Consider the following 14,876-nt stretch of genomic DNA (forward strand, 5'->3'; position numbering starts at 1 on the left):
TAGAACACTGACAATGTTACAATAGTTGCCTTCTGCACTGGTACCTGGTATGGGTGTGGTTTTATGTGTTTCTCGAGTTCTACACCTGTTTTGTACCTGTTTCTGTAGAGATGGTGGATTACAAACACCAGCTGAAAGGGTCATACCACTATCAGATCTTGCCATTTTCATGTTAGAAAAGCATTCTCTGGAGTACTTAATTCAGACTTCTCCCCTTCCTCTAAAACCATAGATATGCATTTCTATGGGCTTCTTACCTGCATTTGTTCAACATGCAGCTGCCATCAAAAAAAAAAAAAAAAAAAAAAAACCAAAAAATATCAGGAAAAAATTGTAACATTTTTCCTACATCTTGAAAATATTCACTTTATTTTTGTAAAAAAACACTGGAAAATATACAGATAGATAAAAGCCAGAAAGAAATGTCCTACAAGTAAATAGAGGTACTAGGGTAAGCACTGAATTGTTACAATTGGTAAGGTAATGTTTTGGCCAATTTTTTATCAATACAGTAGTTTATTTTTATTAAGTTCACCTCCCTTAGCATACACTACATGGACTTTTGGGGCAGATATTGGTCTTCTGAGAGTCATTGTCTGCTGAATGATCTGTCAAATATCTGAAAAATGCTTTCTTAGCTCTTAACTAGTTGCAAGCAGCTCATTCTCTCTGACCAGATAATAAGATAACAGGACATTTTAAATTCTTTTAACAAATTGGAGTATATCCAAATTTTTCTCTGGGAAATTAATTTTTGTACACATGAATCTCAGGCGTGTTTTTTAAAAGATTATGCAACTAGCAATTGAAACGTCTTCTTCAGTTAAGACTTCAAGGAAAACCCATGCCTTACAAGATGCACAAGCTTTTAGGTGATGGGATAAAGTGGGTCTTCTCCCCAGCGAGGTTGAAGAAATCAGAAGTTAACATTTCTATTATAATGTAATTAAATTGTGAGTTGGGATTGGATATTTGAAAGTGTTTAGTACCTAATCCTTCCTGGGTAGTTCAAAATGCAAATACCCAAGAAGTTGAATTTTTCTCCTTCAGCAAAATAGACCTTTGGCAACTGAGTTATTGAGGTTATTCAAAAGGGTCACAAACTCAGCCACAGTAGGTTATTTAGACTATATGAGAGGGATACAATACATGTTTTAATACAAGCAGTTCAATGGTCCTACAAGCTTGCAGGTCCTTCAGAACTGTAACCACTAAAATAAATACTAGAATGTATTTTATTTTATTAGGGGAGCTCTAGTTACCAACTATCATTTTTCTGTTGAAGCAGCGCGGCAAGAGAGGAGAAGGGCCAACCCTCTGGAGCACCCCGGCAAGCTGGCCAGCACCGCTTGCAACTCGGGGGCACTGTCCCACTCTCAGTGTTTGGGACTGCGCCTAAGGAGAGCACCCTGCGTTATAGCAGTGATGCTTCCTTGCAGGAGGATGTGGCTGCCTCTGGCTACGACCGGCAGGAAATAAGAGAGTGCTCTCCAGTTGGGGTACAATCCAGATTTAACGGAGATCCCAGGGAAGCCAACAACCAAAGAGGGTGAGGGAGGGGCTACAGCAACTTATAAAGGGAGAGGGTTACAGGGGAGGAGCCCTTCTTCAGGCAAATAGGAGTGCAAGGGGTAGTGGGGTACAGATGATTGACACAAGGGAAACACCAATAACAACAACTTGGAGGAGAGGCCCTGGCCCCTGAGCCAATCAGTCCATGCCCTCCATAGAAGTTTCCAGAGAAAAAGGTGGTGGCAGAGAGTGACTGGCAGGGCACTGGGGAGGGGTTTGGAAAAAGGTACATTGACCTCCAGGGACCCCGGGGAGGAACTGGGGTAACTGACAGTAGCAGGGAGGGGAGGGAGAACCAGGGCAGAACCGTTACAAAACAGGGGGAACAGAACATACCAACACAATACAACATTCTGTGCTCCACAAAGAGCATTATTAAAGAACATACAACATTCTGTGCTCCACAACGAGCATTATTAAAGTTGCAAAGCCCTGAAAAGGTCCTCCATGCATTCCCTTTATGACTTGTTCAAATAATTCTCCTTCCTTGTCCCAATCCACCCATAGCACTGGTTTAAAGTATGAGCACCTATGCTGTTTTCTCATCAACGCCTGCACAGCTTTCTCAGTCTGCTCTCAAAGTTCAACTTGTCCCTATGTTATTATGACTTTTTCTGTGATAGTTATTTTAAGTTATCATTAATTAATCTATTTCCACAATAACTTCAACATGAATAAATATTGATAATCTCAGTTTACCAAAGGGCTTCTATTTGTGAAAACCCTATTTGAAAAACTTGTCATTGAGACTTCTAAACCTCTAGAATGTTTTATACTGAATTTAGGTGGTGTTTTCTACATCTGTAAACATATGTTGCCTTTACAAATGGCCTCAATGCAGCTGTCTGTAAAACAGGGGAGATTTGGTGACTGTGAAAAGTTAATGTACAACAACTTAACCAAAACCAACACAGCTTTGTGGCAGAAACAAGGACTGACCCACGTCTTCTCCATCATTTCCTTTTTGTTTTCCTGGAATCTCCTGTGTCAATCAGAACCCCTGACTGGAAGCTTTCCAGGGGAAGTATTTTGTGACAGAAAATGTCCCTTTTGGAAAACTATACATTATTTAGGATGTAGAAAAACTGCAGAAGCATAAAGAGTCCTTCTTCAAGAGCTCTCCCAAAATCAGACCATTTTCCTCCCTGTCTGTGCATGCTGCCATCTGCCTCCCCTCTAGCCTTCTCCGCCTCCTTGTGAGCCAGGCAGGGGAAGGGAGGCTTCACCTAATAGCACAGGACTGGTAGGGTCTTGTCATAATTAGTTTATGCATCAGGCATCAAGGAAGCAAAAGAAACCCCATAATTCTAATACCAATTCAAGAAGAAAATTTTTAAAAGCCACATCAAACCCCAAATGCATTTTTCCCCACAAAAAGTGTTAGATACCAATCAGCTTTTTCAGACTCCATAAAGAAATGAAATCTGACTCCTGCAGACAAATGCTTCTATTGCTGCACACCTCTTATTCATCCCCAGAGCAATTCCATCTCGTGCACAGTCTGAGGGAAAATCCTGTGGACAAAATGGTAAATAATCATATAACTAAATCTGCTGAACACAAACCTCAGGGGTGTAACTGAGGCTATATGGGCACCTCAAAGTGTAGCCCATTCACATGTAGGATATAGAATTACAGCATAGATGGAGCTTTGTGCTTGATGCAGTGACTGGTAGAAGCAGGCGTCACCCTCAGGGTCAGCAGTCAGGACGGGTAGCCAGCCTTCTCCTTTCACAATTAACGCTCTCAGCCCAACAGCTTCCCACCACCAGGTGCCCACAACTGCCCCCGCCCAGCTCCCAGCCCCACTTGTCTCCTCCATCCGTCCATCTTCGTCCCTCTGTCCTGCCTCTCAGACATCAAAGAAGGCCAAGATGGAAAATGGTTCTATGAGCAATAGTTCTGTTTCTGAGCCTCAAGCAGATTACTTCAACTGCAAGAAATTGAATTGCTAGAAAGTAAAGTCTCTCTGTGTTGCCAAAAATCTGAGAGGGAATATGTCAGAAAGGACTCCTTCTTACCTTTAAGTTCACATCAATTATATTTCATTCCTCTTCAGCACTGCTAATCCTGGCTTACCTTCAGATAAAAAGAGAAAAAAAAATAGGTTAGTGTTTGGATTTGTGTGATACACAGACTCTAAAAGGAGATAGACAAATTTCCTTTTTAAACAACTGAAATTAGTTTTAAAGAATTTCACAAGATTGTCAGTGCCCCTAACTCCTGCACTGTTGCAAAAGACCTATATAAACACAATATCCTGAGGAAAAAATAAAAGGTAGTTTAATCTAGAAGTTACACCTCACACAGAAATGTTAATGAAACAGTACAGCTGGTACTTGCAACTGAAATAATCTTTTATCAGCAGCAATATGGAAAATTATGTCAGAAAGAAAAAAGGATTTTCAAGTTGATTGTGACCTCTTTAATTTATGACCTGGTTTTAATATTATAGCCCGTACACAAGCATCTGATCTTGCCCATCAGCAGAACAGGGAGCTATCTTTTCCTCTGTTTACTGCTGTACAAAATTATAAACTACAATAGTAAACCCCAGAGTGGCTAGGCTAGAGTTTAACTCCAAACTTGTTAATGAAACCACAACCCCATAAATTCTAAAATCCAAACTGCTGCAGCAGACAATTTCTTGCTGGTCTGAGGCACATTTGTCCTCACTGCCATCGCAGACTCTCAGTAGTGACCAACAATCAGAGGAGAGGAACATACGCTGTGGCTATGACTGCACAAACATGACTGCCATTCTCATCTCTAGATCTTGTATTTGTTTCCAGTTTTGTGCCCCTGCCTGTTCTCTATTTCTCCAGTCAGTCATGATGCCAGCCTCCCTCACAGGCTTCTTTCCATGCCCAGGAAGGACTTCTGAGGGACCTCATAACTCTACCAGAAGTCTTTCAAGGTTATATGCAAGGCTCAATGCCTACAAAAAACTCATCTAGCCAAGCTGTTGATGGAGTAGTATGGTGCCGTCAAATTACTTCCTTCTACTTGTCTGTGTCCTACATTCCCTTATCACATTGACCTGTTACATGCATGTCTGGTTTTTTTAGCTGATACCTGCGCAGGTGCTGCACAGAGAGGTCCTCCTCCCCACCCTGGGCTCCCCACCTCTGTGACAACACAAGCACAGAGCAAGAATAGTGGCTCTGCTTCACCCAGAGAGGTGACTGCAAGCAGCAGCAGCTTGGGATGTGGCTGTGTCTCTCCATGAGAGGATCCTGCAAGGAGCACAAGCCCCAGCAGTGGGTATAACCCATGGCTTGGGTAAATGACCTGGTATCTTGTTTTTGTCTGCATGTAGTATTTGAAATAGACAGGGAGTTCTATTCTCCTGTTTGTCACCTCTCAGAGGGGTTTAAGCACAAAGTGTTCAGTTCAAATGGTACTGGAGAAACCTGGGAGCCTGAAATAGCATCTTTGGCAGCAACACAAAGAGAGAATTTCCAAATGTAACAAAGCTAGGCATAAATCCATTAAGCATCCTGTTCTCTTTCAAGCACATTTTGTGAGCACACCTGCTCTATATACAGGCTGTATCTGATCCATAAAAGAGGTTTGTCTATTGTGGAGCACAACAGTCATAGAGGTCCTAATGACTCCTTTTTGTTCTTGAAAAAAAAGATACAAAATTACTTTAATTTTCAGGAAAAATCAGCCTTTTATCTGCAGCTGCAAATTATTTAAAAGTTATTGGACTGTACTATTATATAGTATATATCAGGAGAAAGAAGGCAAATGGCCAGAGTTACTCTTTTGCCTTTTATCCACAACTTCTATATGGCTGCCATAAAAATGTTCTTTAAAAAGGTCCTTTGCAATGACTCTATGTGGAAGACACCTTCCACTAACTGTAAAGGTGTGATACAAATCTCATAGCTAGACTTGTAAACTAATACTACTTTAACTTCTGCTTGGCCAAACTAATTCTAAAACTTCTTCTCTCTTATCTTTAGCTGAAAGATTACTTATCTGGGGAGGGAAAGTAGTTCCAGATAATTGGAACATGATTTTTTACATATATGGTTTAGTTATGCAAGTAAAGATTATAATCACCATAGTCAAACATCTTCAGCTCAAAGTTCACAACATGATACAGATATAGAGCGCTGCTTGTAAAAATTCCTGAGTTTATTCTGTCATGGCCCAAGATTTCAAATCTAGGCATCTATATTCACATTCAGACATTTGAGTAAGTTCCCTGATTTCAACACTTGCTGCACCACTGTAAGCAATTCCTACTGGTTCTTTTGCAGGTTCTTCTTAGGATGAAGAACATTTCCCAAGAAAATTCTGCCTTGCCAAACCTGTTAAGTCTAGTTTCACATAGATTCCATGGAATATACATTATATATTCAAAAAACCTGACAGAGATTAAAAGCATCCCTATACCCATATTCAGGAGTTTAAAAAAAAATATGTGGCCTGCTTTAACACTGCTCAGCCTTCTGATGCAAGTTTGCATGAGTTTCCAATGACTGATCACAAAAGAAGTTTGTCTATCTTCTGGAAGAGGAAGAAGAGTTCAGCCAGAGCTACATGCTGTCATTAAGGCTAAAGATCTCATGCTAAAACTAAGGCCCAGAGATGACTGTAGGGAATAGATGCAAAAACTGGAACAGTTCTGAACAAGCAATAGAAATAAGGATTAGTGAGCCATTCTGATGGGCTAATGATATCAGAAACTTTCATAAAGTTACCAACTATTGTCTCTCAAAAAGCGCATAGAGAGAAAGACAAAGCTCTGCTACAGCCATATAAGAAATATGTATGCACACATATCTGTGTGTGCACATTTAACATGCATATTCATACATGTTTAATGTCTAAATTACATTTTTGATGTTCCAATACAAACAATCCCTATTACAGAAATGAAATGTCTTACTGTCAGGTCTCATTGTTCCTTCAAACAAAACACAAGGTGAAAGGGAAAAGAGCTGTAGATAGCCATCAGTACTCACTCCTACAGGAGACAAGGACTCAACAGTTGAAAAAGCCAAAGGGTGGGGAATGCTACTGCTGATGGAAGCACTGGAGCCTTGCCAGACAGGAGCCAGATGACAGAGCAGAGCTATTCTGGGAGGGGAAGGACACAGCACCCCCATTTCCAAGTGGCATCAAAAGAGATTGCACTGTGTACTCCCTCAGGATTCCGCGCACCTGAGCTCACCCTGACCACAATGCCTCATGCTGATAGCATACAGCTGCTTCCTTCACAGACACAGACAATAGCCTCACTTCTGAAAAATAAAAGAATTATGACCTTTACATTCATTTACATCTGTGGACCTGCAGATAGAAACAAGGGGCAAGAGCAGGCATTGATTATCTATCCCTTTCTGCAATTCTCACTTCTGTCTGGCTTTTTTTATTGATGCCGCAATACAGTGGAAGGCACTGTTGTCCACTCTCTCTCTCTCTCATCAATGTGGAGCTCATCAGTTGTCATCACAATAGAGATTACTAACTCCAAGTGGCTGCCTACCCTGCTAGCTCTACCTCCAACAAGGCAGAGAGCAACACAGCACAGAGGAGGTGGTTGGCCCACCCAGCTGGAGGCCTGACATAGGGAAAAAAACAGCTTGATGTGAGCAATCAACTGAGCTGATAACTCCCTCCTCCTTGAACAGTCTTACTCCATGTCAGACAGTGGGACCATTCTAGTTTTGTGCCAAATTAATAATGCAAAGACAACTGAAAATTGAGAAAATACATTTATTTGCCTGTGACTTCCCAGCTGGGAGGAAACATGACAAGATTGTCAGAAATGGTTGCAACCCTTCCCATTATTCCAAATAAAGTGAAACTGAAAGAAAATAATTATTAGTGAGATCTTCCACACTGCTGCATACAGCAAGCCCTGAGCTGTTGGAGACTTACTGTGTATTTCCATGGATGCAAAATTTGATACTTGCTGCTATGTTGAAAGAATTCACTTGGAGAAGCAATATTTTCCTTATAAGATTGAGGTGCCACAACACCCTGATGAATAAGACAAAGCCCTCTGAATTTAAAGAGCTATCAAGTGGAGTAATTAGGGATTAAATTAGTTCATGTCATAGCCAGTAGTCAGGACTAAGCAAAATTATTATGACAAATAGTCTCATCCATCTGAAGAATATAAGATCTCTGCAGTATTTGTGGAAATTGGGAATGTAAGGGTGAGACATTATTAAGTGTTGGAAAAACTGAGCCCAGGCAATAATATGTACAGAGAAGGATATGCAGGCAAAGCAGAGTTGCAATGAAACATGCCAACTCTTACTGCAGATGTAAAAACAATCTCTTTGATGAAAAAATAACCAACCATCAGAAAATGCCCTTGTTGCAATTAGCAAGAATACCACATAACAAGAAAACACAACAAAACAATAGCTCTGTGAGGGCATAACCCTGTTTTTCCAAACTGTCAAGAAGAACACAAAATATATAAATCCATAAACAAATACCAAATACAGTTATATATATATTATATACCTGAAAGGCAGCTGTGCCTTGAACCCTGACTTTTCGTCCAGACCTTAAGTTCAACATTGCCTGGCACAAGAAACCCAAATCCATGTCCTGGAGACCTGTGCCTAATCAGAGACTCATATGCAGCACACCAATTAATTCCAGACCTCTGTTCATCTAACATCCTGCTCCCCACTACCCCCACAGAGACCCTGTGGTCTCTGAGCTCAGTCACATCACTGCCCCATCCAGTAGAACTGCAGCACAGAAAACACCATTTTTCAGGAAGATCAACTCCTTCATCCAAATCAGCTGCATGCACGCTTGATCAGAACTGGCTGCAGGTTCAGAGGATGGAGAGCAAAGCTCTTGGTTACTCAGGATGCTGCCCAGGTTCAAGGGACAAGAGCCACAAAAACCCAAGTAACTTCCTGAAGTAGTATGCTTCTGAATACTGCTTTAGAATCATGGAGTCGTTTTGGTTGGAAATAACCACAAAGATCATGGAGTCCAACATGAACCTAACTCTCTCAAGTGCATCAGTAAACAGTGTCCCTAAATGCCACATCCAAACAGCTTTCCTATACTGTACCTCCAGGCATGGTGACTCCAGTGTTCATGCACAGCCTGTTCCAAGGCTTGAGAAAGCATTCAGTGAAAATTCAGTTTTCTTCATAGCCAAGATGAAGCTCCCCCAGCACAGCCTGAGGCCTTTTGCTCTTGTCCTGTCACCTGTTCCCTGGAGGAAGAGACCAGCCCCCACCTCACCACAACCTCCCCTAGGGCAGCTCTAGAGAGTGATAGGGCCCCTCTGAGCCTCCTTAGCTCCAGGCTAAACACCCACAGCTCCCTCAGCCATTCCTCACGAGTCTTGTGCTTCAGACCCTTCCCCAGCTTTGTGGCCCCTCTCTGGAATTGCTGCAGCCCGCAGTGCCTTGTGCTGAGGGCCCCAAAGCCCAGGGCCAGATTCCTGGCGCTGCCTCACAATTGCAGGCACAGGGGGGACAAATCCTGCCCTAGACCTGCTGCCCACATCACTGCTGATCCAGGCCAGGATGCCAGTGGCCTTTTTGCACAGCCACTTGTGGGCCACTTGGGTCCAGCCACTTATGGGCCAACACCCCCAGGCCCTCTCCTAGGGGGCATTTTCCCAGCCACTCTGCCCCAGCCCATGGAATTCTGCAGGGACTGTTGTGACCCCAGCACAGGACCCGGCACTTGGCCTCATTGACCTCACACCACCGACCTCCTCCCATCAATCCAGTGTGTCCAGGGCCCTCTGTAGATCCTTCCTGCTGTCCTGCAGATCAGCATTCCTGCCCAACTTGGTGTCACTGCAAACTCACTGAGGGTCATCCATCCCTTCGTCCAGTCCATTGACACAGCTGCTGGGCAGGACTGGCCCCAGGACTGAGCCTGGGGAGCACCACTGCAGCCTGGCTGCCAGCTGCATGCAGCTCCTGGCCAACCAGCCAGTTTTTAATTCCATGAGCAGTGCCATCCCTCCAAGCCACACCAGCCACTTTCTCCCAGAGAATCCTGTAGGAAACAGTGTCAAAGATGTTTCTCAAATCCAGTTAGTCAACACCCACAGTCTGCTCCTCATCCACTGGATGAGGTCACCTGCTCCTAAAAGGAGATCAGGCTGGCCAACAGCACCTGCTCTTCAGGAAGCCACGCAGGCTGGCCCTGACCCCCTGCTTGTTCTGCACGTGCCGTGTCATGGCTCTGAAAAGGACCTGCTCCCTGACCTCCCTAGTGCCCACGTCAAGGGCATCCCTTTTGCTAACTTCCACTCACCTGGCACCTCTCCAGTTAGCCAGGACTGCTGGGAAATGATGGCAGGTGGTTTGGAGAACATTTCTGCCATTTCCCACAGCACCTTTGTGTGAATTCCCTCTGGCCCCACAGGCTTGTGAGTGTCTAATTGGTGTGGCTGTAATTGTTTCACCTCGGAGTTTGGGAGCTTTCTCCCACTCCCCGTCCCTGTCCTCCAGCGCCACGTCCTGGGTACCCAGAGAACAGCTTGGTCGTGTTTCAAGACTGAGAGGCAAAGAAGGAACTCAGTACTTCAGCCCTTTCCTCCTCCTTTGTCCTCACTTTTCTCCCCACATCCAGTTCTAATTGGGATTTGTCCCTTCTGATGTTCTCCCTGCATAAGCTCATGAGATCTTTCTAGTCCTGCTGAGTGGCTCAGAAGGCAGCTCCCACTGACTCCCATCCATGCCGAGTGCTCAGCCTCATGGCACACAAGAAAATGGTGTCAGAAATTCAGGAAATGAGAAGGACAATGTTATCATATCTCTTTGTCTTTCAAGGCTTTTTTTTCTGAATAACAAGCACCAAGGACTGGGTTCCTCAACACTCCCCAGTGCAAGAGAGATGCCAGGTGCTCAGCACATGGTCAGTACAGCCTTTTCTGTGGCTCCCTGTCTCAGCAGATGTCTGCAAGTCCCTTGAGGGAAAAAGGTTTTCACAGAGACAAGCTTTCTCTATTCAGCCTTTCTGTGTCCAGGCCTGGTTTAAAGCCCGGGCAGGTTTAAAGCCAGGGCAGGCCTTTGCAGGGGAAGGTGCCGTGGCTTGACTCGTGAAGGATTGTGTGAAACTTTTCCACCTCACAGGCCAGAGCAACAAATGCAGGTTGCAGGACCTGCTTCAATCCAGCCCTTGCAGACTTTGAGCACTCTGCAACTGCAGCTTTCAAGCAGGGAGAATAACCAGCAAATTGGAAACATGAGTATCTGCCCACAGATTTCTGTCAGAGGAGATAATCTGAGAAAGGACTGGAGGGAGCAATGTTGTGCTTCTACCTTGCATGGCCAGTGCCAAAGTGATCTGCCATCTCCCAGTGCTGCACATGTGAAGGAGTCCTCATCGCTTCTCTGAGTGAACTACGTGTACAAAGTTCACAGACCTGAAACTGATGGAGTGCCTCAGCCGAGGATCCCCGTGCTTCAGCCAGCAATCCCAGCCTTGCAGTGTCGCCTCTCTTTTAGCAGGGCCCCCGCTTGTCCCCAGAGCTCCCGGATCACCTGCTCTTCCAGGACAGAATGCCACGACCAGCTGTCCTGGGATGTACCGGTGAGCTCTGTCTTTGTGGCTGGATTGATTTGGTTTGTTTCTTCGGTTTTGTCCTTAAGGATGCCACCTCTTGTATTTCGAGACAGAGAAAAATGTCCATGTGTCTGTATGTTGGAGACCAATCAGTGACATCCAGCGGCCACTCGCTTTGCTAAAGATGGCAAAACCGTGTCGGCAGAGCGGTGTGAGGACGTGCAGGGGAGAGCCGGAGCGTGCGGGGCAGCGCGGGAGCGGCTCAGGCTGCAGCCCCACCACATCTCCTTCCCTGTCTATTTCCTCTGAAGAGTTTATTGCCAGTCACTGCAATGCTCCAGCTGTGTTGGGCTTATTTGTCTCCCCATCCTGGGCAATGGTAATTTCTGGTCATAAGACCTGGGCCACAGCCCATGAAACATGGCTGCTTCTTAGAAAGGAAGGAGCCATTTAGTACTTTTGGTCTAGTTATGGCACAGCAGCCTTGTAAACATGAGGAAAGAGGTCTTAAGTAGCTTTCAAGGGTTGTGGATAATGTAAAATGACAAGACTGATGAAACAAACACATGAATTGATAAGTAGCCGCCATTGCAGTGTTGGCACTAGCAGTAATATCTGAGAAAAGCCAAAAGTCATTGCAGCTGGATGATAAAGGATGAAAAGCAGAGGGAGAAGTATATCTGTGGGACAAGGACAAGGGCAAGAAGTTCCTGTGTTAGAAAGAGAATGAGGAAGACAGATGTGTTCCAACAAGTGACCAGAGTGGGAGCCTCCTTCTCTGGCAGGCAAGGAATGCATCAGGCAGGGCCAGCCTGCAGGCCCCACCCATGCATGGCCTTACAGCTTGTAACAAGGCTGCATTGGTCGCTTCAGCTCCAGGGTACTGCTGGGAATCAGCTGCCAAAGGTGCAAATCAGGCCCAAAAGGTGCTCCTATGCATCCACGCCCTACTGGAACAAGGCTTGGAGGAAGTGCTACCTGAGAAGTTGCCCTTGCACTTGCTGAAGGCATCTGCCAGGATGCACAGACTTTAAAGGGGACATGGCATAATCATTCTCACAGGGAAAGAATTCCAAGGTGAGAGGAAAGATTCCAAAGAATTCCAAAGTGGTGGCTTTTTGCAAGTTTTTGCATTTGACAGGCAAGAAATTTTTCTTATATTCAGGGCAGTACAGTAGTAAAACAAGAGAAAAAAAGTCTCTTGCTCCATCCGGTTGAACTGTGGACTGCAAGAGGTTGCATCATTTAGCTATTGAATAGGCTGAAACCAATATTTGTAAAGGATTTTAAGAGGTGGTTAACGGACAGGAACACACTAAGGATATAACATATCAATAATATGAATACAAATTTACTACAAAAAACCACAAAACAACAAACCCAAAATGTGCAGATGGTGTTCAGATAGCTCTGAATAATAAACTGAGTGAATTAAACTGGACTAGGTGGTGACTTTAGCTACTGTGAAGAATACCACACAATTGTAACAAGTGGGTTATGTCCATGTTCTCCATAATGAAACCAAATCAGAGAAAGGCCAAAAGTCTTCCAAATGCTGTGATACTTGCATGAAATATAGGCACTTATACAAAATAGTGCCTACCAAAATCTCTCAAGATCTATTATTCATTTTGATCCAAGATTGGCACAAACCTAATTTCACTAAACAAGGAAAACACCCAGGTGTGCTGCTAATCCTTTTTAATAAAGGTTTCACAGAGACAGCCCCAGTAATGCAGTCCCAAGGAACACATGCACACTTCTGAGCCACACACTGCTGACACATTGACCTCCTGCAGGCTGAAGCTGCTTGATTTGCTCCTCTGCACCTCTTATGGGCACACAGCCTTGCCTGAAACCAGCACCACAATGGCACAAAACCTCTGAAAGACACCTGCTTTAAAGGCACCTTAATAAAAATAAAACAACTTGTGGGGATGAGGTCTTTGTCAAACCTTTGGTCTTTTCTTTCTTGTGTGGGGTCACAGCACTTTCGGTTTCCTTCGGGAAGGAAACATAATTATAATGTTCGGGTCAGAGAGAAGAGTAAAGGAAAAGTACTTGTTTAACAATGGCAGGAAGGCAAAAAAACAAAAGTGCCATAAATCTATTTCTGTAAAAGCAATGTCTTTTTCTTTTCTACATATTTTCTGAAAGTGTGTTTGCTTAGGGATGCTAATTGCCTTGAAATTTTTTGTTTGCTTTTTTTTTCAACGTAGAAAGAAAACACACACAGAGAAATAAAAAAACAATAACAAAAACCCGCACCAAAACAACCACAAAAAAGCAAACCCAAACAACACCCCACCTTAAGTACTTGAGATTAAATAAACCCTTTTGGAACTTCCTTCCCTCCGCCCCTCTTGCTTTTCTTCTTCCTTGCCTCTCCCTCCGCCCCCCGGAGGGTATCGGCGCGGTCCCCGGTGCACGGCGGGCTGGGGAAGTTCAATCCCAGTTCAGGGGCGGGAAGGGAACACTGTGTACTCGGCACGGCCCTCGGTGGCAGCGATACACCCTCGGCAGCAGGACCGGGGCTCCCCCGCCCGCAGCCAGCCCAGCTCCGCCGGCTCCGCCGCCTTTCTCGCACCCGTGCGGTGCCAGCGCTGGCGCTCTCCTCCCTCGCTGTAAGAGGGGTGCAGAAGGTCCTTTCCTTCCCACCTCGCCCTCCACCGATTTTAGTTTGAGTGAGAAAGCAGGTCCACGGGAAGGTTCGTGACCTGGGGGTGGATGGTGGGAGCACCTCCCTCTCTGCAAACACCGCTCCTACAAGCACTGGATAAGGTGTTCTTGCTTGTCACCTGCGCCTGAACTCCAGGACCGCACCTTGGGTCCGCCACTGACTTCTGACTGGCCTCCAAGAGAACTGTCAACTCGAAAGGGGAGCACCTGTGTCCTCCGCAGGGCTGCAGCCAGCCAAGCCCTGCTACATCTCAGAGAGGGAAGGGTCCCCACAGGGCTCCAGCCTCCTCCCAGCAATGGAAAGTGTGTCCTCCTCATCACACCGCCCGTGTGCTGGTTCAGGGACCACTGACAGGAATGCATCTGGATTTGCCTAGAGGTGGCTGCAAGGGGAGTAGCGAAGTGTTGACTGCATTCTCAGCTGTGAGAGAATGTTCCCTGCTGACCTGTATATGTAAATTGTGGTGATTCATTGCTGCAGCAGTCACTGGGTCTTGTTACATTTTAAATGTAGGAAAGTGAGACTTGTACTGCACTCTAATCATCTAATCTGGCTTTTTTTTTTTTTCCCCTGTATCTGAAGAAATGCAGAGAACTGAAAAAGCCACAAGCATTCCATATACATAAGAGCACTGAGGCTTGTTGTTCAGTGATAATCTCTAATTGAAACCTGGATATGAAAAAGGTATGAATTCTTACAAACACAAAAAACCAAACTGACTCTAAATCTGATCTATACTTTTGTGACAGTTTGTTCCTAGTGTGAGGTTATGCCAAAAAAAAAATGAAACCAGAGGTCACCACAGTGAAGGCTGAGAGGGAGAAAAAGCCATGAAGAAGGAATGTTATTTGTCCTTAACAATGTAGGTAACAATTGCAGGCTAAAGGTGCCTGATAGGGAAGGCAGGCAGGAATCATAGGAATCTCCACAATCTGTGGAGAAATGCAGGTTAGGCCAATGTGCCATGTGGATTACTATAAGGAACAGGCTTAGGCTCTGGCTCTGGGCTGCAGGATGACACAAGGACACTTTCCAAAGTATGCGTTGAAAAGTTTGTGGTACTTGCTGTCTTTTCAATCTTATAATGCCTGCATGTAAG

The 14,876-nt window shown here is 44.7% G+C and overlaps 1 long non-coding RNA gene across 1 annotated transcript; it reads right to left on the minus strand.

Moving 5' to 3' along the window:
• Positions 1-356: 356 nt before the first annotated feature.
• On the minus strand, positions 357-13,638 carry LOC143691971 (uncharacterized). The gene is made up of 3 exons (XR_013179792.1): positions 13,406-13,638; positions 3,594-3,651; positions 357-3,086 (listed from the first exon to the last, which is right to left on the minus strand). It is a non-coding gene; the product is annotated as an uncharacterized LOC143691971 (long non-coding RNA).
• Positions 13,639-14,876: the final 1,238 nt, after the last annotated feature.

This window comes from Agelaius phoeniceus, chromosome Z (genome assembly GCF_051311805.1).
Source record: "Agelaius phoeniceus isolate bAgePho1 chromosome Z, bAgePho1.hap1, whole genome shotgun sequence".
In the NCBI taxonomy this organism is placed as follows: Eukaryota; Metazoa; Chordata; class Aves; order Passeriformes; family Icteridae; genus Agelaius; species Agelaius phoeniceus.